At 37.3% G+C, this 24,974-nt stretch overlaps 2 pseudogenes; one reads left to right on the plus strand and one right to left on the minus strand.

Moving 5' to 3' along the window:
* Positions 1–6,257: 6,257 nt before the first annotated feature.
* LOC145813094 (DNA damage-repair/toleration protein DRT102 pseudogene) lies at positions 6,258–9,822 on the plus strand (annotated as a pseudogene).
* A 1,622-nt stretch (positions 9,823–11,444) lies between these two features.
* On the minus strand, positions 11,445–24,582 carry LOC114281093 (serine carboxypeptidase-like 18; annotated as a pseudogene).
* Between the last annotated feature and the right edge of the window lie 392 nt (positions 24,583–24,974).

The raw sequence follows: 24,974 nt of genomic DNA on the forward strand, positions 1-24,974 counted from the left end.
TCCCTCTTTGGTTAAAAGCGTTCGGAATACGTTCCAATGCTCACACCATTCTGAAACACCGGGATACGTCCCTATGTTTCTCCCCCTTCGGTTAAAAGCGTTCGGAATACGTTCCAATGCTTATACCATTCCAAAACACTGGGATAAGTCCCTGTGTTTCTCTCTTTGTCCCCTTCCTCATACGATTTCAACGTGTCTAGAATTTATCTTAGGTTGCGTGGAACGCGCTCTTGATTAATTTTCTTTGTTCTTCCTCCACTCACGAGTCCAGTGTGGTTGGAGTATGTCACCATTTTGCATCTATTATACTCTCTGTTGCATCGCATCTATTATCTATTGCATCACATCTATTACATCCATTGCATCATATCTGTTTTATTGTCTGGTCTAGGAGAACCTTAAATCCTCTAAAGGTGCAATTCCTTTGGTGTTTGTCGTGCCCGAACGACTTCCGCTGGTCTGGTATAGCCACCTGCCTGTGTTAGCGATGAGTTCCTAGGAGACCAACTGAGACGGTGGGAACTAGAGTTCGAATGGCTTATGCCTAGAACGCAAAGGTTCGGGATTTGCGAGACTAAAGTCTGGTTTAAATACCCAGGGGTATATCCTCGGCTTGAAATCTGTATGGCAGCCCCATAGATTGAGATAGCATCTGTATGCGCCTCAATTCTGGATATTGATCCTACCTAGTCTGTCACCCTGTTGGAGAATAGGGAAAGCTGCAACCATAGTCAGGGAGAAAAGTAGTACCTGTGGTTCAACTGAGAAGAAGAGGAAGATTCCCACATCAGCTTGAGGTAGGACATTGCCGAGGTAAGTCATTGCCAATTGCCCCTGTAAGGTACCTTTACCTCTTAGCTATTACATTGCATCTTAGCCTCTACATTGCAGTGCATTGCATGAGTCCTCAATTTTCAAACCGGCTTCGCATAGCGTATAAGTCCAATTTTCATACCGGCTTCGCGTAGCGTATAAGTCCAATCTTCAAACCGGCTTCGCGTAGCGTATAAGTCCAACTTTCAAACCGGCTTCGCGTAGCGTATAAGTCCACTTATCAAAATATTTCTACATATCATTTTATCCTGCCCCTGAACTACGCTGGTTTGATTCCTTGCAAAGGGATACGTAGGCAGCCTGCGGGCGCAACCATTTATTTGTCTGTACTTTGTTTGTTTGTCCAAGTCTTCGGCCTTGTCAAAAATTGGTCGTCTCTGGGCTTTGACATTCATTCCCGTCACTTCTTGACTTCCGAGTTCTGTCAAAGAGGGGCAACTGTAGACACCCCATTTTTTACTGTCTTTAAGACTTGGACGCGACTGATGGTTTACATGATGGAGAAAGGTGTGCAGGGGAAATGTTCAGTTTCTTCGGCAAGGAGAGAGTCAAAGCTCAACATCATACCCCTTTTTGGACCAAAACAATCTTGATCAAAAGATTTTAGACCTTAAAACCATCTCTTTCAAAACGTTTTTTAAATAAAGTTTTTACGATGTTCCGAGGCTCGCATTTTGTCAAATGTTGCGCTTTTCGGTAAACCGAGCAAGGACAAAGTGGAAATAAATGAAAGAGAGATGAAATCTTTGAAAAATCTTTCAAAACACCTTACTTAGGGGTTTGGAGTCGAAGAAAAGAGGAGAAGAGGGAAGAAATCCAGTTGGGGGAGAAAATGGGCATGAACCGTTAAGAAAGAGTCGAACAGCCCTCGCCGAATCGGGTCTATTCATTTGCATACTTGGAATCAAGCTATGAGGCCACCATCGTTGGAAATAATACTTCCGGGGTTTCATTTTTCACTCAATAATCTCCTAAATCCAATTCCGGACGGGGGAGATATAGTTGATTAAAGTAGGGCATCACTCCGGTTGGACTGAAATCTGCGCGACTTCACCAAAAAGGGCATAACTTTTTCCACAGGAGGAATTTTAATGCAAGGTTTGTTCCATTGGAAATTTAACTTCCGGGGCTTCAATTTGGACATTTTAACGGCCACCATTGGACCTCCCTACCACTGACCGGCCACCTTTCTTTCCGGCAGACCCATTTTTTGTCCTGAAAAGTAGCAGGCCGGCCAGAAAATGTAGCAGGCCGGCCACTTACCTAGTTGGATGACCTTTTTTTCTCTTTTGAGCTGGCCGGCCATGACCCCCTGCCCAAGTGTGTTCTAGATGTGCAATTTGTTTTCCCCTAGGCCCTATGCCCGAGGGTCAACCTTTTGGGGGGAAATTTGAATTGTTTTTCCCCCCCATTTTCCCCCCCTTCTTTCCACTCCTTTGTCTACAAAACCAGAAGCTCCAGCTGCATTTCAGAGGGTTAAAAAAATTGCTTTGAGGCTCTTGCATTGATCCTCTCTCTCCTTCTTTTCCAAGCACCAAAACCTCCCAAACCCTACACCATTTCTATACCACCACCTAGCACCACACCACCACCATCCATTCCAGCCACTTGGAGCTGTTTTCCAGAGCTAAGGAGCCACCAAACTTGGTCCAAGAGTTGTCAAAGACTTGGTCTTCAAGGGTAAGTCTCCTTCTCCTCTTTTTGGCCCTATTTTTGCACACAATCTAAGCTATACTTTCTTGCATATTTGGGCTCCGACCCTAACTGAAAATAGACTTATTTTGAGTCCTTCTTCAACATTGTTGAAGGGCTCTTCACTGTTTAAGGCTTCCTTTTGTCACTTGCCTCTTTATCCCTTTTTTGGCCTTATTTTTGCATGATTTGTTACCCCCTTGTGCTCGTATTTTTGGGCTCTGATCCAAACTGTAAATGGCCTTATTTTGACCCCCTCTTCATGTTTGATCAAGGGACTTTTGCTGTTTGAAGCTCCCTTTTTGCTCTTTGTGTTTAAACCTCTTTTTAGGCCTTATTTTGCATAGTATTTTAAGCTTGCATGCGCACTGTTTTGGGTTTGGTCAGTAACTGTAAAACACCATGTTTTGGGCCCCTCTTCAACTTTGTTGAAGGGCCCTCCTCTGTTTGAGGCCAGAAACCATCACTTGCTTCTTTGTCTCCCTTTTGGCCCATTTCTTGCACAATGTTTTAGGCCTGTTTGTGTTTAGATCCGTGGCTTGTTATAAACTGTAAAGTGCTTCATTTTAAGCTCCTCTTCAATTTTGTTGAAGGGATCTCGGTCATTTAGGGCCAGCAGCTGCTACTTGCTTCATTACCTCTCTTACGGGGCCATTTTTGCATGCTAGCTTAGTCCTATTTGTGTTCATTGTTTGGCCTTGCTTAAAACTGTAAATATGCTTTTTTTGGGACTTCCTTGAATCTGTCTTCACACTTCATGTTCAAATAACGCATGTTTTGTATAGCTATAGGCCAATGTATATGCCTAGTTTTGCATTTCGGGTTCATTCCATGCATCAGGCGCCATGTTTCCATGTTTCGGGGCTGTTTTGCATCATATTTTGGTATTGAAATTTGCATGTTTGCATATCATGTTTCATACCTTGCCATGCTTTGTTAGAGTGGCATTCGTGCCTTAGGTTTGGTCATCGGTTTGCGTGCACGTGAGCACGCATCTCGAGTGTCTCATTTTCATCTCATGGCTACCGATGTGAGTGTGGCTGAGGTCCACTCATGTTGGTGTAAGTCCATTGTGCATTGAGTATGTCATTTCATTTTATAGCATTGCATATGCTAGATTGTATGTTAGAGCATTGCGTATGCCTTGTTACATCGTGCATTGTGTATGCCATCTCATAGCATTGGGCATGCTAGGTTGTATATTAGTTGCATTCATGCATGTCATGCATATTGCATTGTGCTTGGGATAGGAGTTAGCCTGAGCACGGGAAACGAGGGGCGTTTCGTATTTCGAGTGACGGAACGTGTCTCAATTCCCAGTCGCCGACACTCCGGATTATCCATGATGGAGTTAGGTCTCGTTGCATTTTCCTGTGCATTCATTTCATATTGAGTTGTGCAATTCGACTCCTCGGCCATCATGCATCAAGATGCGTGATTGGTGGCACGAGGATCGAAACATGCATACATTTATGAAAATACATTGCCATGCCCCTTTTCTGCTCTCTGTTGCAGCAAATCAAGAGTTAGTAGCCTTCCGGAGCTTGGCACGCATCCCAAGAACAATTGCAAACAGAGGCTAATGGGGGCATCGCAAGGGATTTTCGCGCAAGGCAACCCGAACATGCATCATTCATCATCTGAAGCAGCGTCGAGGCAGTCCCTAGCTTGCATGCTAGTTTACAGCTTATCCTAGTTTAATTTGTTAATTAATTAGGATTTTGTAATTATTTGGACTGTAATATTTATTCGGGACTGTATATTATTTATTCGGACCCCCTGCGCGAGGGCACAACTGTAATAAGTGTGCGTGTGTGTGATGTATGTCTTCCAACTCCACGTCTTTCTCCCTTTTATTTACCCGCTTATGATGGTTAGATTAGGGCATGTTTCAATTAGCATACAGTATGATAGCATATTTGCATTCATTCATCTGTTTTACATGCACCGGGCTCGGCATATCATACTAACTACATTGTATTTTCAATTCTAAGTTGAATAATTGTTAGCTGTAGCATTTCATATGCCATGTTTAGAATAGCCGAGCCTGCTATAGTTGCATTTTTGCATGTGTTGCATTAGGCACTTCTGTATAGTTAGGATCATGCATGGATTTCTAATTAGCTTTTGTTTTGGCTTGGAGTACTCGGTAAGTTTTATGCTTTAGCATCCTTGCATGCGTGTGAGTGACTGCCATGAATATCATGCTTACCATGAGGCTATATGCTTATGTGATATAATTGCCTGAATGCCTGTGGGTGAAGGTTGGGTTATTTGAATTGGAACAATTCATCAAATGTGTGTTTTAAGCCCACTAGATAGTGGCAAAATCATGTTTTCTAAGCCCACCCGAGGGTGGCAAATCCATGTCTTAGCCTACTTGCGGGTAGCACCATCAAACCATTTTCAAATAAACAAACATGAAATGTTTTGTTCCAATTCAGGCGATCCAGTCTATACTTGTATGCTGTGCGCATCACATAGTAAATCTAGGCTAATAACCGGAATAAGAACACATAATGTTTTCAAAAATAGATATCATGGTTAGTAGAGGCCGATCTTTGATCGGGCGAGCGGGGGTGCTCACGAAGTGACCTTCCCCAATCGTATCCAAGTTCCCGAGCCGAGGCAACTTTGGTGATGACGGACAAGTGGCCTTAGGCAAACGAGTCAGGGTTTCCTAAATTTTTCCAAAATAAAATATTTAGGTGCCGACTCTGTATCTGGCAAAGCAGTCCATGTTTGGCACTTCTTTCAAAAATCTGTTTTCTTAAAACGATTTGCCGGATTTGGACTCTTTGGTTCAGACTTAGAACCGTGACAATTTGAGAGTCCGAACTGTAGTGAACCCCAATATCGAACGGAACGGGAGCTCATCCCTCCCGGGGCGTTCGGGGATGTCTACACTTGTGTCTGATGGGATTTTGGACTCCCTTGATTTTTCAGACTTTGATATCTATGTTGAGTGTATCAAAGGAAAACAGACCAAAATGAAGAAGTTAGGTGCCAATCGGACTACGGACGTCTTAGAATTAATTCGTACAGATATATGTGGGTCATTCCCTACGGCATCTTGGAATGGTCAACGATATTTTATGACATTCATAGACGACTACTCCAGATATGGGTATCTATTTCTTATACATGAGAAATCTAGTCTTTGGATGTCTTCAAAAAGTTTAAGGCCGAAGTTGAGTTACAACTCAACAAACGGATAAAGTGTGCCTGGTCTGACCGTGGTGGTGAATACTATGGCAGATATGACAAATCAGGTGAACAACGTCCAGGACCCTTTGCTAAAAACCTAGGGGAATGTGGAATCATCCCACAATACACCATGCCAGGATCACCTAGCATGAACGGTGTATCTGAAAGACGAAATCGGACTCTTAAGGATATGGTAAGAAGTATGATCAGTCATTCTACTTTACCAGAGTCCCTCTGGGGTGAAGCGTTGAAGACAGCAACTTATATCTTAAATCGAGTACCAACTAAAGCAGCTGCCAAAACTCCTTATGAGCTTTGGGTTGGGCAAAAGCCTAGTCTAAAACACTTGCATGTGTGGGGGTGTCCTGCTGAGGCGAGGCCTTATAAACCTCATGAAAGAAAATTAGACACCAAAACTGTCAGCAACTACTTTATTGGCTATGCCGAGCGATCAAGGGGCTACAAGTTTTGTGATCCCACAAGTAGGTCAATCCTTGAGACGGGAATTGCAACTTTTTTTGAGGATGTCGAGTTTGGGGGGAAGAAATCCAGTTAGAGACATTGTCTTTGAGGAGGAAGAGGGCGCAATCCTAATTTCTACTACTACTTTTGACCAAGTGCAGGTTCCTATACCTGTCATTGATCAAGAAGTAAATTTGGATCCTCAACCAGACAATGTTGTTCAAGTAAATTTGGATCCTCAACTAGACAATATTGTTCAACCCCTTATTCAAGATGAGGTAATTATTCCTGAGGAACAAACTCAACAACCTCAAGAACCTGTGTCATTAAGGCGATCCACGAGAGAAAGGAGATTTGCAATTTCAGATGATTATATCATATATCTCCAGGAACATGAGGTAGAAAATGGAATGTCGAAAGATGATCCAATCAACTTTCGTCAAGCCATGGAAAGTTCTAACTCTCACAAATGGATAGAAACCATGAATGAAGAGTATAAGTCTATGCAAGACAATAAAGTTTGGGAACTTGTCCCATTACCAGCTAGTGCGAAGCCCATAGGTTGTAAATGGATATTTAAAACCAAAAGGGATTCAAATGGTAATGTGGAGAGGTATAAGGCACATCTAGTAGCCAAAGGCTTTACTCAAAAGGAAGGAATTGACTTTAAAGAAACTTTCTCTCCAGTTTCTATGAAAGATTCTTTTTGGACAATTATGGCGCTTGTTGCACATTTTGTAATTAAAATATTAACACATAATTATATTGTCGTTAATTATTTTTATTTTTTGTTTTCAGATATTTCCCGAGTAACAGTTTATTTCTTGTGGAATATAGGCGTGTGAAGATTGCGATTTACTTTTGTTTTTGTTATCCACAGAAGAATCATGAGGGAAATTTTTGTTCTGATTTACGTTATTTTGAATTGTGAACAACATTATGTATTTAAACATTGTGTATGTATTATGCATTTTTATGTAGTGGGATAATTTGGCTAATGTGTTGTAATGAATGAGTGCAAGAATATTTGTATTATGGATGAATTGTTATTTTTATATTATTATGTAATTATTGGTTTCTTTTTCAATTATTTTTCATTTAATACATGTAATTTTCATATTTTTAATAATTTTATTGCAGTTTTTTTTTTTTTTTTTTTTTTTTTTTTGAGACGGCACCACATTGTCGTCGCAAATGATATTGGCAGAGTTGAGACAAAATCTTTTTGCGACGGTACTCTTTGCCGTCACAAATAATCTTTTAGCGACGGCGCATCGTGCTGTCTCAAATATTTTTTTTAGCGACGACATTATCCCGTCGCAATAAAAATTCTTTGGCGACGACATTTTTGCCGTCTCAAATAACACCTTTAACGAGGGCAACATAGTGTTGTCTCAAAAAATCTAAGATTTTTTCATATTAATGGCGACGGAAAAATGCCATCGCAAAAAGGCAACTTTGCCGTCGCAAAAAAAGAGGCGACGGCAACGTGCCGTCGCTAAAACCTTTTTGCGACCCCTTTGTTGCGACCCTCGACTTGCCGTCGCTAAAAGTCATCTATTGTCGTAAAAAACCTTTTGAGACAGCATTTTGAGTATTTGCAACGGCATTTTATCGTCTCAAAAAGTCAAATTTTTTGTAGCGGTGTTAAGAAATTTCCATGTTCGGGGATATATTTCCGAACTTGAGAAAATGAAAACTTTTGCTAGCATTAACAATTTTGACCGTTCAATGTGTTATGAAATTTTCATGTTCGAACCTGCATTCCCGAACATTACTTATTTGTTCGGGAATGTTCGGGCTTGTATTTCTGAACTTGAAAAAATGAAAATTTCTGCAACCGTTAACAATTTTGACTGTTCAATATGTTAAGAAATTTTTATGTTCGGACCTGCATTCTCGAACATTACTTATTTTTTTGAGAATGCCTTTCCGAACAAATAAACAATGTTCAGGCCTGTGTTTCCAAATTTCGGTAATATGTTCAGGAGTTTAGTTCAAAAAAAAAATTGACAAACAAATTTTATTATTTTTGTCATTTTTTTCAAAAAACTAACCCTTATAAGGCCAATCTCCTCTGAGCTAAAAACAACATTAAAGGTATGAACCTCCTCTAAGCTTTTATTATTATACTCCTCTCGTCCTCTAGAGTTGTGGTTATCAGAAAAAGTTCCACTCATTGTTATTGCCGGAGAAGTGTAGGTAATCAAATGGTTGCCACTGTTACCGCTAGAATATTGCCGCCAAAAAGTTTTCAAGGTTTTGAGGGTGGGTAGGTTTTGAAGGTGGGATTTGGGGAAGATGGATGGGTTGTGATGGAGGTGGGTGCTCTCATAAATCCTAATTCATAATGTAGTGGGTGTGTAGGTTTAATTGTGAGATGGGGTGTCCCAAAATTAATGATGTCTTTTTTAGCAATTTTTATTTGAGGTTATTATTGTAATAAAAAAAAGTTAAAAATTGGAGGGTCCAAAATAATTCATGGGGCGCTAATAGCACCACTCTAAAAAAAAGCTCAGATAAAAAATGATAGGAAAAATTACAAATAACTCCAGTGTTTGATGTTTGTAATATAATAAAGGGCAAACTTCATTTTATTTATGTGATTTGAGTTATATGCAGTTTGTTTCCTTAACGTTTAAAAATGATCATATAATTTCTATGTGGTTTGTGGATTGAAGTGCACCATTAAATCTTCCGTCCAATTTAATAATAAGTGTGAAATGTGTGGCAGATTAAGGGGATTATATGATCATTTTCAAATTTTAAGAGGGTAAATCGCACATGGAATAAGCACAGGGGTTAAAGTGAATTTTTCCTTCTAAACAAACGATGAAAATACAAGGATATTTTAGTCTTTTTTCTTAAATCGTCAACGGGCTTAACAATGCATTTCAGTCCACAAACCATAAGAGGATTATTTGGTCATTTCCAAATGTCAGAAGGTAAACCGCACATAGCCTAAACCACATGGGATAAAGTAAAGTTTCCTTTAAAATAAATTTATCTTCTTTTGTTGAGTTTAATCACTAAAATATCATTTTTTTTAGGTAGTGTTAATAAAAATAGGAAAAATTGGTCTAACATCCCTCACTCATACCGATATATCACACCCACCATCTCATTCTCTCTCCATGCCCTGCCTCCGATTCCAAACCTTGGCCCCTTGAAATCAATTCCTTTCTCGACAACTGAATCCCCAAAATGTCCAAAACCGGATCTAATTTCCCAATAACCCAATCAGACACCTGTGCAATCTGTTGCCTGACTAAGACCTGAGAGTTCACTCTAATTAAGGTAATTCTTGGTGGATCGATAAAGATATTGAGAGAGACACCAACCTCGGTGATAATGAGGTTCAAGGCTGGGAGTGTAGAGCCGGCTCATCACCACACTTTTGGGCATGATTTGGTGGTGCTGAAGGGTAGCAAAAGGGTGTGGATTTTGAGCAAGAAAGAGAATTACGATTTGGGTGTTGGTGATTACTTGTTCACACCGGCTGGAGATGTGCATTGGGTGAAGTATTTTGAGGATACTGAGTTTTTCATCAAGTGCGATGGGCATTAGGATCTTTTGATGGATGAGGATTTTGATGCTGTCAATGCTTCTATTCAGAAGGAGATTTAGTTGGTGGGTTGGTGTGAAAATGAAGGTATGGGTGAGCAAACGAAAGAAAATTGTGTTTCCTTTTTAATCAATTTTTTATGATTGAGTCAACATACAAAGAAAATGGTTAGTAAATTGGAGAGAAATTCTGGAATTTTCAAAGAATTTCTCCAGGTTCAACCCAGAGAAAATTCAAATTTCTCTGGGTTCGTTTTGACCAATTTTCTCTGGGTTCAAATTCAAATTCAAATTTCTCTGGGTTCATTTATAAACCAGTGAAAATTTAATTTCTCTGGATTCATTTTAACTAATTTTCTCTGGATCGTAAAGACACATTATTTTTTGAAATCCAGTGAAATTCCTGAATACATCTTCAAAAAACTAATCATCACATAAATTTATTCCAACAACTGTTAATAAGTTAAAACAAACCAAAAATCAAATCTGAACAAGACTAGAATTACCCACTACAATATTCATCATTGATCAAATGACCCACAAATTTATGAACTAAAAAGTTCTACAAAAATCTTGAGAAATTTTCTCTGGAGTTTTTGTGAATTTCTTTGGGGTTGAAGTGAATTTCTCTGGACTGAGAGAATTTCTCTGGGTTGAAGTGAGTCCAGAGAAATTCTGGTAAGATTTTCTCTGTGAAGTCGAATTTTTTCTGGTGTAGATTGAATTTCTCTGGTTTGTACAAGAGAAATTCTCTGGTTTGGAAATCTATAGTTTGTTTATGTATGTTTCTTGGTTTCAATGCTCACCAACCATTTGGTTTTGAGTAAGTTTTAAGCTCATCATGAGATTACAGATGTTTGGGGTTTGAAAGATTCTGACTTGTTTGCAATATATGTTAAAAGAGTTTGAATTCAGTGAAATTTCAATTTTCTCTGCCCTGTTGGGAATTTTCTATGTGATATGTCTAGAGAAATTCGGAATTTTCTCTGTGATATGTCCAAAGAAATTCAGAATTTTCTCTGTGATGTATCCAGAGGAATTCTTTGGATTGAATTTTCTCTTAATCGAATTTCTTTGGATCGATGTTGAGGGAACTTAGACATTATGAAAATATTGAGTGTCCTTTATGCTATAAAATCTTAATTTCAGGGATCTTAAAAAAAATCCCCATAAAAATATGCAAATAGTTTAATTTTATTAAAGCTTATAAGTCAAAATCAATTGATTATAAGTGGATAGACTCTTACATTATATTGAAAACAAATTAAAAGATTTTGGTTTAAATTAACAAAATTAAAAATTAAGAGTTTATTTTTTTAAAAAAATCAAACCTTGAGTTTTTATTTTTGTAATTTTTCCAAAATGATATTCTCATCTTTTTTTTTATTTTTTATATTAAGATATATATTTATCCTTTGTTTATTTCATTGTCTATCTATAGTTTTGATCGTTTTAATTTTATTAAAAATAAGATCAGTATAATTATGTCAAAATTATTAGGTTAATTATATTTTTCTTCAATTTTAAAAAAGATGAATGTAATATACCAAATATATGTGTATTGACTTAATTTGTTAGTGCACAATATGACAGTCCAAAAATGCCTCAATCCTCATACAGTAAAGTATGTGCTTATTTTTTTATTTTATTTTATTTTATTTTTATTTTTTTTTAGCATTGGATTATTGAAATGGTACAAGATTTGAATACAAATCAACAAATAGTCAAACTAGAGAGGATAGTAATGTATCCATCTCTGGAACATCTCATAACATTGCCTCCGCTTGTATTCTTGGGGCGGGTGTCCTGCTCCCTACATTGTACAAATAAAATAATAATAATAATAATTTAGTGTACAATACTTTTAGATTAGTGTATTTTTTAATTTTTTATAAAAAAATATAAAATGTGAGTTGGAATTAAAGTGATTTAACCAAAATAAGTAGTGATATAACTCAAATAAAACAAGCGCATGCCAAACAAATCCTAAATTGAAATCTATAAAAATAAATAAATAAGTAAATTTGTACCTTACTAATACTGTAGCATACGTCAGGCGGTGTCCATGTTCTGAATACTTAGGGCTGGTTTGGGGTGTCCTAAAAAAGTGCACTTTTTGTCTTTTTGGACTAAAAAAGACAAAAAAAAATATAGAGGTTTGGGTTAACTTTTTGACTTTTTATGGAAAAATGTGTATTAAAAAATTGTATAAAAAAGTGTGTAAGAGATGATAAGAGAGGAGTGGGCCCCAGCCGTACAACCGGCTGTGTAATTTGAGTTGGAAATTATTGGCTAATTTTTGTACAAAGCATTGGACGGTTTTGTTTGACTCGTGGGGGTCATCACGGGTCCCATTTTAATAATTTGAACCGTTAAATGTGTGTAACTTGTCGAACACTATGTACCTATAAAAAATCACGTTAATCGGATATCGATAGCTATCTGATCAGATTTATTTATTTTTCAATCATTAATTATAACACTATCCATTTGTTGTACATAACTGATTTGATCATATAGTTATCGATATCCGATCAATGTGATTTTTTTTTTAGACATATAGTACTCGACGATTTCTACACATTGAACGGTTCAGATTATCAAAACGGGACCCGTGGTGGCCCCCATGGGACAAACAACGGTGTGTGTAAAAATCACACCCAATCATTTCTTTTTTCTCACTTACGCACACAGTAGCCGCACTTTATTGAATTCGGTGTGTACTTTTTGGAAACAAAATTGATTTTTTTTTTTTTTAGAATAGTGATATCTTTTTAGATTTTGGAGTAACTTTTTGACTTTTTAACTTATATAGGATAAGCCAAACCAGCCCTTCATTGTGTACCTATATAAAAATAAATATAGTAATTTTAATTATTAGAATTTTTTTAATTTTGTTAATTAAATTCATTATTTAAAAATAGACACAGAGATTTGAAAAGTTTATGAACTCACCCTGCAACTTCACCATCAACTAACCATGGCCGTCAGTCATTAACAATAGTTAAATTTAACAGTTTTATCGAATCTTATGTTCCCGTATTTGGTACAATTAAATCATGATCACCGCTGCAAAAATAATTTATATTGTTTAGCAAATTGCAAAAAAGTATAATAAAGTTTAAGTTTATATCAAAACCTACTTGTATACTAGAACTTGTAGGCCATATGAAGTGAGATTGTGATGAAGATCAAGTACACTAGGCACATTCATTGCATAATCTAAGTTCTTGTCACATCTCTTCCAATGTTTAACTCTTCCCTGATAATTACCACCATTTATTTACATATATATAAATAAAAATAAAAATAAAAATAATGAAATTAATTACATTATTAACTCAACATTATAAAACCTTGTTCTTTTTCTTTTTTTTTTTTTCCAGATAGATAAAACCTTGTTCTTTAAATTTGAAAATCACACATACCTTTCTGACATAAAGGGCTTGTTGGACACTGTCATCATTTGCCCATACATAGGCCCCATTTGGTGTAACTATTAAAACAGCTTATAGATTATAGCTTAACAGATTATAGATTATGACTTTAATCAGAAGTTATTAATCTGTTTGGTGTAGCTGTTGGATTATAGATTTAAGTTGCTGAGTAGTGTTTGTTAAATAAGTTGTGAAATAGCTTTTTCAATTAATTTTTATTTTTTTTTGGTCTACATTTCTCATAAAAAATAATAATAATAATCTATAATCCATTTGAGTCTTTTTCTATTTTAAAAAAAATAAAAAATAAAAAAAATTAAGAGTATAACCATAAATTAACATGTCCACAGCAGAAGCTGATAATCAGAAGCAAGGGGTGAACAGCTTCTCAGAATTAACTTTTTTGGGTTAAAATAAGCTGTTAGAATCAGAAGCTGTTTGAAATAAGTTTAACCAAACAGTCCAAAATAACTTTTTCAAAGCTAAAAGCCATAAGTTGGCTCTGAAAAGCTGAAACAAACACCCCAATAAGCCAATGCATAATTGAAGTTCTGCACATGTATAACTCAATCATATTATTATTCTGTCTAAGAATTTTTATTAATTTTTTTTAATAGTTAAATGTTCAGTTTGAGGTTAGTTTCATGATATTCATAAATGAATTTGGTTTTTCTTAAATTTGTAATCTCAGCATGAGAGAATGTTTGGGCTTGATAAACCTATTTTGAAACTGATTTCGGTAATCCAAACCGTTCACTTTGTAGGGCTCATTAAGTAGAATATTCTTGTAAAAAATCAAGATGATTGGATATTGGTAGTTATATGTTTGGATTAAATTTGTATTACAAAAAATGAATGATTATTCTTGAAATTACATTTGTCGTTCATTTTTGTAAAACAAATATGATTAAAACATATAGCTACTGATATCCAATTATCTTGATTTTTTACATGAATATTCTACTCAACAAGTCTTAAAAATTGAACGGTTCGGATCACTTAAATCAGTCCCAAAATAGGCCTACCAAGTTTAGACGCTCTCTCAAGTTAAGATAACTTTAAAAAAGCTAAACCCTTTTATAAATTATGTCTTATCGCTTAAAAAAGAAAAAGAAAAAAATTAATGCATGTAGAGTGAGAATTACATGACACCACATTTCGGGAATTTTTGGAGGTGAGAAAATGAAATTTTCCTGCTCCTCTTCGACAAGATCGTCTGTCCGATTCACCATTTTGTTCTGGTGATGCCCAAGTACACTTAGGTTCCAGGATGCAATTTTTGTTTATTTCATGAATCAACTGCAAATTCAAATAATCTCATCCTTATAATAATAGGTTTAATATTTTTTATAAGACTATTATTTGCTTGAAATAAAACTTAAATATCCAATTGCACTCACCTTTGAGACCTTTTGAAGATTTTCAAAGCATTCTGCTCGGTTCGGATCTACCTCATAATAATTACCATTACAATTTGTTTTGGTTTCCTGTAAAAGAAAAAAAAATTAAAAATCATAATTTACAATGTAAAAGCATAATTTTTTAAAAAAAACCTATAACCAATAGTAATTAATTTTTTGTAATTAATATTTACCGAAGGCACAGGTGATTCACCATATAAAGTTCGTCAGATATAAGAGCCATCCGATGAGAATACGTTATCTTTGAATTTTCATTAATAATTACATCTGTTCGCGGATAACCAACAATGCATCCCTAAAATATCATTTTAAACAACACTGCATTCAAGAGTCATTTTCATTTCACAAATCTATAATGCACCACTTTATAATAGGAATAACCAAGTTTAATTATCGAGTCACTAATCAAGTTTTTTTTACATCATTAGGTTACCTACTTTGAGATTCAACCGCGGCTTGTCCCCAGCTTCATTTCCTTTAAGAGAGAGAGAGAGAGAAAAGATTAATTATGATAATCAATCAAAACATGTTCTAATAATCAAAGATGTGATCTTTATTGCATGAAGAGTGTATCATTAAGCCAAAATAGTTACAAATTCTCATAATTAGCATGAGTTACCGTCTAATATATGTTAAACAACTATTGGAGCAGTTATGCCTGAATATGAATCAGCCCCGATGAACAATTGGTTTTTTAGATATTCCGGGTGTTCGTTGATCCACTACATTGCCATTTCAATTCCGAACAAAGACTAAGCACAATTGGTTTTTAAAAGAAAAAAATCCAAAAAGAAAAGAAAAGAGTTTATATATTGAAACAATAGTTTGGTAGAGAGAGAGAGAGAGAGAATCAATTGTATTGATCTATTCTGTGTGTTGATTTACAATGGGAAGATTACTCTCATTTGTAGAAGGAAGAGTGTACAAAGGGTCAAAAGGACTGAAAGAAGAAAGCACAAAAGTGTGCACTAAGGGAACAATATAATTAAAGCATTCTACAGCTAATTATGAAACAATACTTTACAGCTAATTACAGCTACACAAACATCCCCCCGCAAACTCAAGGGGGGTAAGCATCAACCAACTTGAGTTTGGAAACAAGATCATGGATGCAACCAGGAGGATGAGCCTTGGTGAAAATATCAACAAGTTGATCGGCAGAAGCAATAGGGAGAAGAATAACAGTGCCACGTATAACATGCTGTCGAATGAAATGACAATCAATCTTAATATGCTTTGGGCGATCATAGAAAACATCATTGTGAGCAATCTGAATGGCACTTTGATTGTCACAATAGAGAGAGGTTGCACCAGAAGAAGAAACGCCCATATCAGCAAGGAGCCACCGAAGCCGGAGAAGTTCCTGAGTAGTATTAGCAAGAGTTCGGTATTCAGCTTCGGTACTAGAATGGGTAGTGAGGGATTGTTTCTTGTTGCGCCAAGTAAGAAGAGAATACCCTAAGAAGAAACAGAAACCTGTGGTGGAGCGTCAATCCATAGGATCCCCAGCCCAATCAGCATCAGAAAAGGCACATAGTTCAAGAGAGGAGGAAGCAGAGTAGTGAAGGCCATGGAACAGAGTGCCTTTGAGGTAGCGAAGGATGCGGAGTAGAGCAGTGTAATAGGGAGTGCAAGGAGCCGACATGTACTGACTAACAAGATGAACAGCATAGGCAATGTCAGGACGAGTCACAGTGAGATAGACAAGACTACTGACTAGCTGGCGATAAGAGTAGCATCAGAGAGGAGATCCCCATTGAAAGGAGTGAGATGAATCTGAGGATCAACTGGAGTAGAGGTAGTTTTGCAATCTGTAAGACCAGCACGGGCCAGAAGATTGGATGCATATTTGGCCTGGGACAAATAGTAACCAGTAAAATCATGGGAGATTTCAAGGCCTAAGAAGTAATTAAGAGTACCAAGGTCCTTCATCTCAAACTGATGATGAAGAAAATGTTTGAGGCAAAAAATACCAGCTAAATCATTACCAGTGATAATCATATCATCCACATAAAGAAGAAAAAGAGTGGTGCCATGAGTAGTGGTCCAAACAAATAAAGCAGAGTCATAGGAGCTAGAGGTGAACCCGGAGTCATGAATAGTGGAACTGAACTTAGCAAACCAAGCTCGGGGGGCTTGCTTGAGACCATAGAGGCACGTTGTAGTTTGCATACCTTATAAGTTGGATAAGTAGACCCAGGGAGAGGTTGCATGTAGACTTTCTCAAGAAGATTACCATCAAGGAAAGCATTTTTGAAATCCATCTGAAAGAGCTCCCAGTAGCGAGCAGCAGTAACAGTAAGTAAACTGCGAACAGAGGTAAACCGAGCAATAGGGGAGAAGGTCTCCTCATAATCAATGCCATATTCCTGGTTGAAACCCTTTGCAACAAGACGAGCTTTGTAGCACTCAATAGAACCATCAAAATGAGTCTTGATTTTGTAGATCCATGTGCAGCCAATCGCAGTCTTGCCAAGAAGAAGATCAACAACATCCCAAGTATGAGTTTTGTCCAAAGCCTGGAGTTCATTAGTCATACCTTGATGCCAAAGAGGATTAGTACAAACCTCACGATAGGAGGTAGGTTCATAAGTAGAGAAGGCAGCAGACCCAACAATATAATCATGAAGGTGAATAGGGGGTTGAGTTACTCAGTGTGGCCAACCCGTGGGAAGATCGGTAGGATGAAGGACTGGCGGAGAAGGAGGAGACGAACTAGAAGGCTCAATGAGAGGGGGACCATCAGGGAGAGCAGTCTGGACGGGATTAGGGATCAGCAAGGGCGTCTCGATGAAGAAGGAACCTGTATCAAAGTCATTAGAGAAGAGATCTATGAAAGGATCAGTAAATATGACGGTAGTGGAAAGTGCGGGTAAGTGGAAGGAGGATAGGGAGGAAAACATTTTGTGCTCCCAGAAAACTACATGGCGGGAGATATGAAGACGCTTAGAGATAGGATCCCAACAGCGAAAGCCTTTATGTTCAATTCCATACCCAAGAAAGCATCAAAGACGAGAACGAGGTTCAAGCTTGGTGTGTTCATGGGATTGAAGCAGAACAAAGCAGGCAGAGCCAAAAACCCGAAGATTGGTGTATGGAAGGGGAGTGCCATGTAGACGTTCAAAGGGAGTTTGATTATGGATGACAGTGGTAGGAACACAATTGATAATGTACATAGCAGTAAGGGCAGCTTCCCCCCAAAAGTTTTCAGGACAGGAAGAAGAGAGAAGGAGAGCACGAGTAGTGTCAAGAATATGCCGATGTTTCCGTTCAGCACATCCATTTTGTTGGGACGTCACAGCACAGGAACGATGAGGTTGAGTACCATGGCTCTAAAGAAAGAAAAGGAAATCGGTATCCCGATATTCCATAGCATTGTCAGAGCAAAAAATTTTAATGGTCTTTGAAAATCAGGTGTGGACTATTGTAACAAAGCTATAGTAAAGGTGTTTAAATTCAGACCGAGTTTTTATAAGAAAAAGCCAAGTAAACCGTAAATAATCATCAATAAAAACAACAAAATAACGAGATCCCCCCATGGTAGTAGTAGGGGATGAGCCCCAAATATCCGAATGTATGAGATCAAAAGGTGCATGGGAAACAAAAGTACTTTTGTTGAATGGTAAAGCAGATTGTTTTGCAAGTTGATAGGTGTTACGCAAAAGACAACATAAGAGGGGGGTGAATTAGGTTTTTACAATTAAAAATTAATAATACCCTAATAAAAATTATGACTAGCACAATAGATAAATATAGTTAATAAATAAAAATAATTAAAATAAGTGTTCTAGCAACTATGTAGTTAATGATTTTAGCATAGTGAAAAGAGATAAGGAGATAAGGAAGAGAGAGGCAAATAAATTCACAGTGGTTCGGCTTCAACTTGGCCTACGTCCATTCCTCAAGTTTCACTTGAGATTTTTCACTATGCTCTAACTTCACGGGGGTGCTAGTAACCTCTTTACCAATGAAGCAATCCTCCACGGATTTTACACAGACTTTTTAAGTCAAGAACACTAAGTGTACTACACTCTTACAAGGTTGAAAAGAAGGTATTTTTGCTTTCACAGAAAGCTACAAGAATAATCTCTCAAAGATAGATATAAAAATAAAGTTCTGATTTTTCTGTAAACCTCACACAGGAAAGATAGGCTTAAAGCTATACGTCTCAGTGTATAATTTCTGAAAGAGGATATAAACAAAAATGAAGAATACTTCTCAGAGAATAAATGTGAGTGATTATAGATCAAAGAATATTTTCTAGTTTTTTTTTGTAACTAGTTTACATTAGAGGCTTTGGTATATATAATGAAACTTATAGTCGTTTATAGTCGTTGTATTCATTTGAATATCTTCTACTCCATCATTACTAATTTGAATATCTTCTACTTGAACCTTTTGGCCTACTATTGTGCTGGGTTGTTTGAACCTTTGTTTTGGGTTATTTGAATCTCTGATTTTGGGCTGTTTGAACCTCTATTTTTGGACTGTTTGAACACCTCTGTTTTGGGACTGTTTGAACTCCTGATTTAAGAAAATATTAAATACATTCTAACAACATTTAGGATAAAAGTTTAGGTGAGAAATAATGGGGCAAAATAAATTTTGATTCTATTTTTTTCTTTCAAATAAATTAAAACATAATTAAATAAATCATCAAAATAAATGTTAATTCTATTTTTCTCTTTCAAATAAATCATCAAAATAAATTTTGATTATATTTTTCTCTTCCAAATAAAATAAAACATAATTAAATAAATCATCAAAATAAATAAGTCTAACAATAGGGTGTACAATCAAAAGTATTTGGAAGTACATGACCCAACTGACCACTAGAAACCAAAGACTTTAAGCGATTAACAAAAATATGCCCTAAGCGACAATGCCAAAGATGAAAAGAAGACAAAGAGGAAGTAGAGGCAGGAGCAGCGATCTGTGGAGAGTCAGGAACATGAAGGTGACGGAGTTCATAGAGACGTCCATGCTTACGGCCGATCCCAATAGTCTGTCCCTATCTGAGGGTTCTATACCAAACAACCATTAGCAGAAAATGTGATGATTAGACCAAGCTCACATAATTGACCAATAAAGATAAGGTTTAAGGTGATAGTAGGGACAAGATAAACTTGAGGTAAAGATAAATGAGAGGTGGACACAGTACCAACATGACTGACAGACATGAGAGAACCATCAGCAGTATGAATGGAGGGAATATGAGTAGAGGGAGAGGAATAAGAGAATATAGTAAAGCTGGAAGTCATATGATTACAACAGGCGGAGTCAAAATACCAAGAAGAGTTACCTGGAGTCATAGATAAAGCAGCAGGAGGAGGTGTAGCAGAGGTGTAGAGAATCTGTTTGAACATGGCCTCAACATCAGTTTGAGAAAAAACAGGGGCAGACAGAGCAGGAGACTAAGAGAAATCCTCAGAGGCAGCAGCAGCAGTGCGATTAAACTGACGATGTGAGCTTTCCCTAGAAGAGCCACCGCGAGAGGAAGAAGATGCCCGAGAGGGATTACGAAAACAATCCTGCTGCAGATGACCAAGACCAAGTTTGTTGCAATATCGGCAGGATCGGACAGGGCAATGAACCAAAAGATGAGTAGAAGGAAGGCCCCGATTCTAACAATAGATGCAGGCAGTGGACTGCTGGGTCTGTAAGGGCCGTGACTGAGAAGTGGCAAGAACAGAGTCCACATGATGAGTTTAGAGAGTACGAAGACGAGTCTCCTCAGATAACAACTCAGAAATAGTCTGTTCAAGAGTGGGCAACGGAAGGCGATGAAGAAGAGAGGCACACACGAGCTCAAAATAAGGAGTGAGAGCCATGAGAAATTGAACCAATCGCTATTGATTACGATAGGTAGTGAATAAAGCAGCATCTTCAAGGTGAGGCCATGTGGGTTCGGAGAGAGCAAGCTGGTCCCAGACAGAATACATTTGAGAAAGAAAATCATTAATAGACTGACTGGATTCTTGGCGCATGCGGTAAAGTTGACTTTGAAGTTGATACTGATGGGCAAGACCGGTAGTTTGGTATCGCTCTTTCAAAAAATCCCAAATGCCTTTGGCAGGAGTGGTAATAGAGTCAAGCTAAAAGCGACCAAACTGAAGACTAATAGAGGGAACAGTGGTATTTCGAAGCCAAGTAATGATTTGGTAGTTCTTACTGTCCCAATCTTCAAGTTGGTCTTCATAGGTAGCAGCAGTTTCGTTGACTTCTTTCACCGGTTGGGTCACATCCCCGGTGATAATGCGCCAGAGCTTCTTACCTTTGAGGAAGGAAGACATGGCTTGGGCCCACAGAACATAGTTGGAACCATTAAGAAGAAAAAAAATCGGATGGGAGGCATCATGGCGATCCATAACAATAGTGGAGTAGGGGTAAATAAAAAGGGAACAGACCTGTAGGAGCAAAATTAGGTAAAATAAAGTGTACCAGTGAGTCTAGAAGGTCGAAAATAGCTGGGAAATGAGGTGCTGTCAAGAGATGACGTCAGTAGAGGGAGAATGATGTCAGTGGCGCACAATGGTGGTTGAAGGGCAGCACACAATAGTAGGAAGGGCGCGCGGCGCACTGTAGCAGAATGGCGCACACGGGTGCAAGATAGCGGATCGGCACACGCTAGGCGCACAGCAGCAGGCGCGGCGCACGGAAGCTCAGGGCTGACATCAGATGCTAACGTGAGCAAGCAGTAGAGGAGTGCGTAAGGGGACATGTGCGAGTGGCGGCGGAAGCTGAGACGCACCGAACACAAAGGTGGCGTGTGACGGCGCATGATGACGATTCTGGTGACGAGGGTGGTGTCGTTGGAATCGTGAGGTGATTCCGAGCAAGTTTGTCTAGTGCCACTGTGTACGGGACTAAGCACCAAAAACAGAAGATCCCAGAAGTGTAGAACTTCGCTCTGATACCATGAAACAATAGTTTGGTAGAGAGAGAAAGAATCAAATGTATTGATGAAACAATAGTTTGGTAGAGAGAGAGAGAGAAAGAATCAAATGTATTGATCTATTCTGTGTATTGATTTATAATGGGAAGATTACTCTCCTTTATAGATGGGAGAGTGTGCAAAGGGTCAAAACGACCGAAAGAAGAAAGCACAAAAGTGTGCACTAAGGGAACAGTATAATTAAAGCACTTTACAGCTAATTATGAAACTGTACGAGCACGAAATAATGTTCTCGTATAATCCTGTAGATCAAGTTTGCACTCCTCCAAATGTCGTCGCTTTATTCTCTGAAAACACAAACGTGAGCTAGCCGGCGGGTGTGTGTCGGATACCTCTCCGATGCCTAAGTTAGCAAAATAGACAAATAGACAAAAGCTCTGTGTATTCCGAAAATCAAAGTTGTGTTACCTCTACATAGGTTAGGTTGTGAGCTTTTATAGTTTTTGCCTGGCACAATCCTAGTAGGACTCTTATTCCTCTATGTAGAGTCCTCCTAGGAATCACACTCCTGAAAGATAATGTTTATCTCTCAACACCCCCTCACTGTTTAAACCAAGTGAGATGGTTTTACCTTGGTTGGATGACAGTATGACCGAGCTAACACTAGCCCTTTGTCATACTTAATCCAGCGCCTTCACATGCAATACATAGCTCGGCTCTCTGTTCACTTGTACCTCAGTTTTGTCTGTTGAGACCGAGCTAGCTACAGTAAGTCTTGACCGAGCTAACAAGAGCAAGGTCCACCATAAGAAGCCCAAATACCTCGGCTCCGAATACTATGACCGAGCTAATTATCACCACTCCGACCGTAGTAACTGTAACCATATTTTGGCCGAGCTAACACTAAGGTCCACTTGCTAAGCCCTTTTTATCACGGCCCATCAAACGGCCTATTACTACGCCTGGGCCTAGCTCGGCCCTAATGCACATAAAAACTCCCTCTCAGAAACAATACTTTACAGCTAATTACAGCTACACTAACATATATAATGATTTCCTCATTGTTTTTCTCAATTTGTATGAAATTAATCTTGACTGACCTTTATAAGGAACTCTTAGGTCTGTAATGCTAATTTTGTGTCCGAGGAAGGGCATGCACTTGAGTTTGTAGGGTAAGAGAAAACAGTGCCCACCGATGCATCAACAAATAAAATGTTGGCAGTCTAATAAGAAAATTATTTCAATTTGTGTCAACAAATCAGAGATTAAAAATATAAATAAAATAAATAAATTAGAAATTTATATATTGATGTACCTGTGTCCATGAGTATGGATAGTATTCCAATGGTGGTGTACCGCCATCGTATTCTGTAGTATTGAAAGCCAATGGACCTACATTGTAAAAATTGCAATTAACTTAACTTACTCCATTTTAATTAAAATTGCAAAAGCTTCACAAAGCTGAAGATACAAGTTTGATTCTGTAATGGATCAATTTGTTTTGATTTTTATTTAAAAAATAATAAGTTAAGTCAACTAAATGCAAAATTGTTGTAATAGTAAGAAATTCTAGTAACAATTATTTATTTTGAAAAAATTATGCACATTCTTTAAATACGGATGGTGAAAATAGCTAGTAAAAATAATTTGTGCGACAATCTTGCTCACGGGTGTTGTCTTTAATATTAGTCCAGCAAAATGTTGGTTTCACTTGTAAATGTGATAAACCTAGCTACACTAACAAAATGTTGGCTTCCCTTGGTCCCAGTTTCTTCGTCACGAGTTTTTCTAGTTTGAAATTTTTTAAATTATACTAACTCTTCATGGTAGAAAGGGTTTAAGCTTTTTGTCCAACCAAAAAATTGAAACCTTTCCCTTTTAAAAAATTAACTACCATTCAAACTCTCTCTCTCACTTGCACAAACCTTTCCGTTCTAATGATTTGTTTTGATTTTACGCGAGAGGTCAACTAACCCCATTAGCTAGTCCCCCCCCCCCCCCCCAAAAAAAAAAACCTACAAATAAAAAATATTTCATTTTTTTTTAAAAAATATTAATCATTGATAATCGTTTGCTTGTACTTGTTTTGCACCCTTCTCAACCGTCTCCCGCACAAATTTTATAATTTAAAGGCAAAATCCACTGCTACAGTACTAGATTTGTTTGAATTATGTAGAGAACATATTACAATAGTTTAGGATTTTTTTGATTCAATTATGATTTTTTTGGTTGAATTAATCTCGGGTTTATTACCCATTAGTCATATTTTTGTTCAATAATGAGTTCATTATTATTTATTTTTTTTTGGACAAAATAATAACATATTTTTATATATGATTTGAGAATTAGTTTTCTAGTTTTAGCATGGCTCTCTATCAACAAAAATTTCTACAACTGGCGTTGATTTTTTTATCTCATACTTTATATAGTATGATATTATCCCAACTTGAGTCGAAGAATTTGATGCGGTAAAAATTTTTACGTAAGGGAATAAATAATGAAATGATGATAAATTTTAAATAATGGCAACATATAAAAAATTAGACAGAAAACTGGGACAGAGGATGGAAAAGAGAGCATACCAATTTCATGAAAAAGTCCATTGAGAGTAGAGCAACCAGGACCTCCACTGTACCAAAGCAAAAGAGGATCCTCTTTTGGATTCCCTTCTGATTTTATAAAATAGTAAAACAACTGGGATTCAGCTACACCAATGTACCTGAAAAACCAACACCACCATCTCTGTAATGTCATCGCCAATCACCGACCATTGAGAGAGAGAGAGAGAGAGAGAGAGAGTTACCCAGTTTCAAGACTGAATGGAAAATAGCCAGGTAAGGCCTTAACAATTTGACTGCAAAAAACAACACTTGGGGAGAAGAAGAGCAATATTATTAGGAGGAGAAAATTAAAATTCGAATTACACATCCAATTAATGTGCTTTCTACAACTGATGATGAGTGACATGGTTAGATAGGATATATGCTTCATAGCTTTGGTTGGTGCCATATGTAGTATTGTTAGAAAAATTACAGTACCAAAATATCTGGAAAATATAATTTAAAATTATACAAACGATTTTTGGGCAAAATCAAAAACTAAAATAAATCGACATAATAACGTGATAAAACTTACAGTACGTAAACAGATAAAACTTGATCGAGTCGAGTGTATGACACCCTTTTCTTAAGACAGATTCATCCTCCCACTAGTGCTTAGGATTCAATGGACGTCTATCTTCCAGGATACAACAATCAATGTCTTACACTAGCAGCACTACTATTGCAAGCCTAGCGAACTTCGCTGTGCATGTACTCTCTTAATAGGAAAATTAGACTCAGGAAATATGAAGAATAAATGCAAAGTGAAGAAGAATGACAATTCACTATCCAAATTGAAGTAAGGGAGGTAAAATATATAGACTTTTATGTGACTTTTCAGAAAGGTTGTGACCCTTCAAAA

Source organism: Camellia sinensis, chromosome 2 (assembly GCF_055761805.1).
Source record: "Camellia sinensis isolate YWXY chromosome 2, ASM5576180v1, whole genome shotgun sequence".
Classification (NCBI taxonomy): domain Eukaryota; kingdom Viridiplantae; phylum Streptophyta; class Magnoliopsida; order Ericales; family Theaceae; genus Camellia; species Camellia sinensis.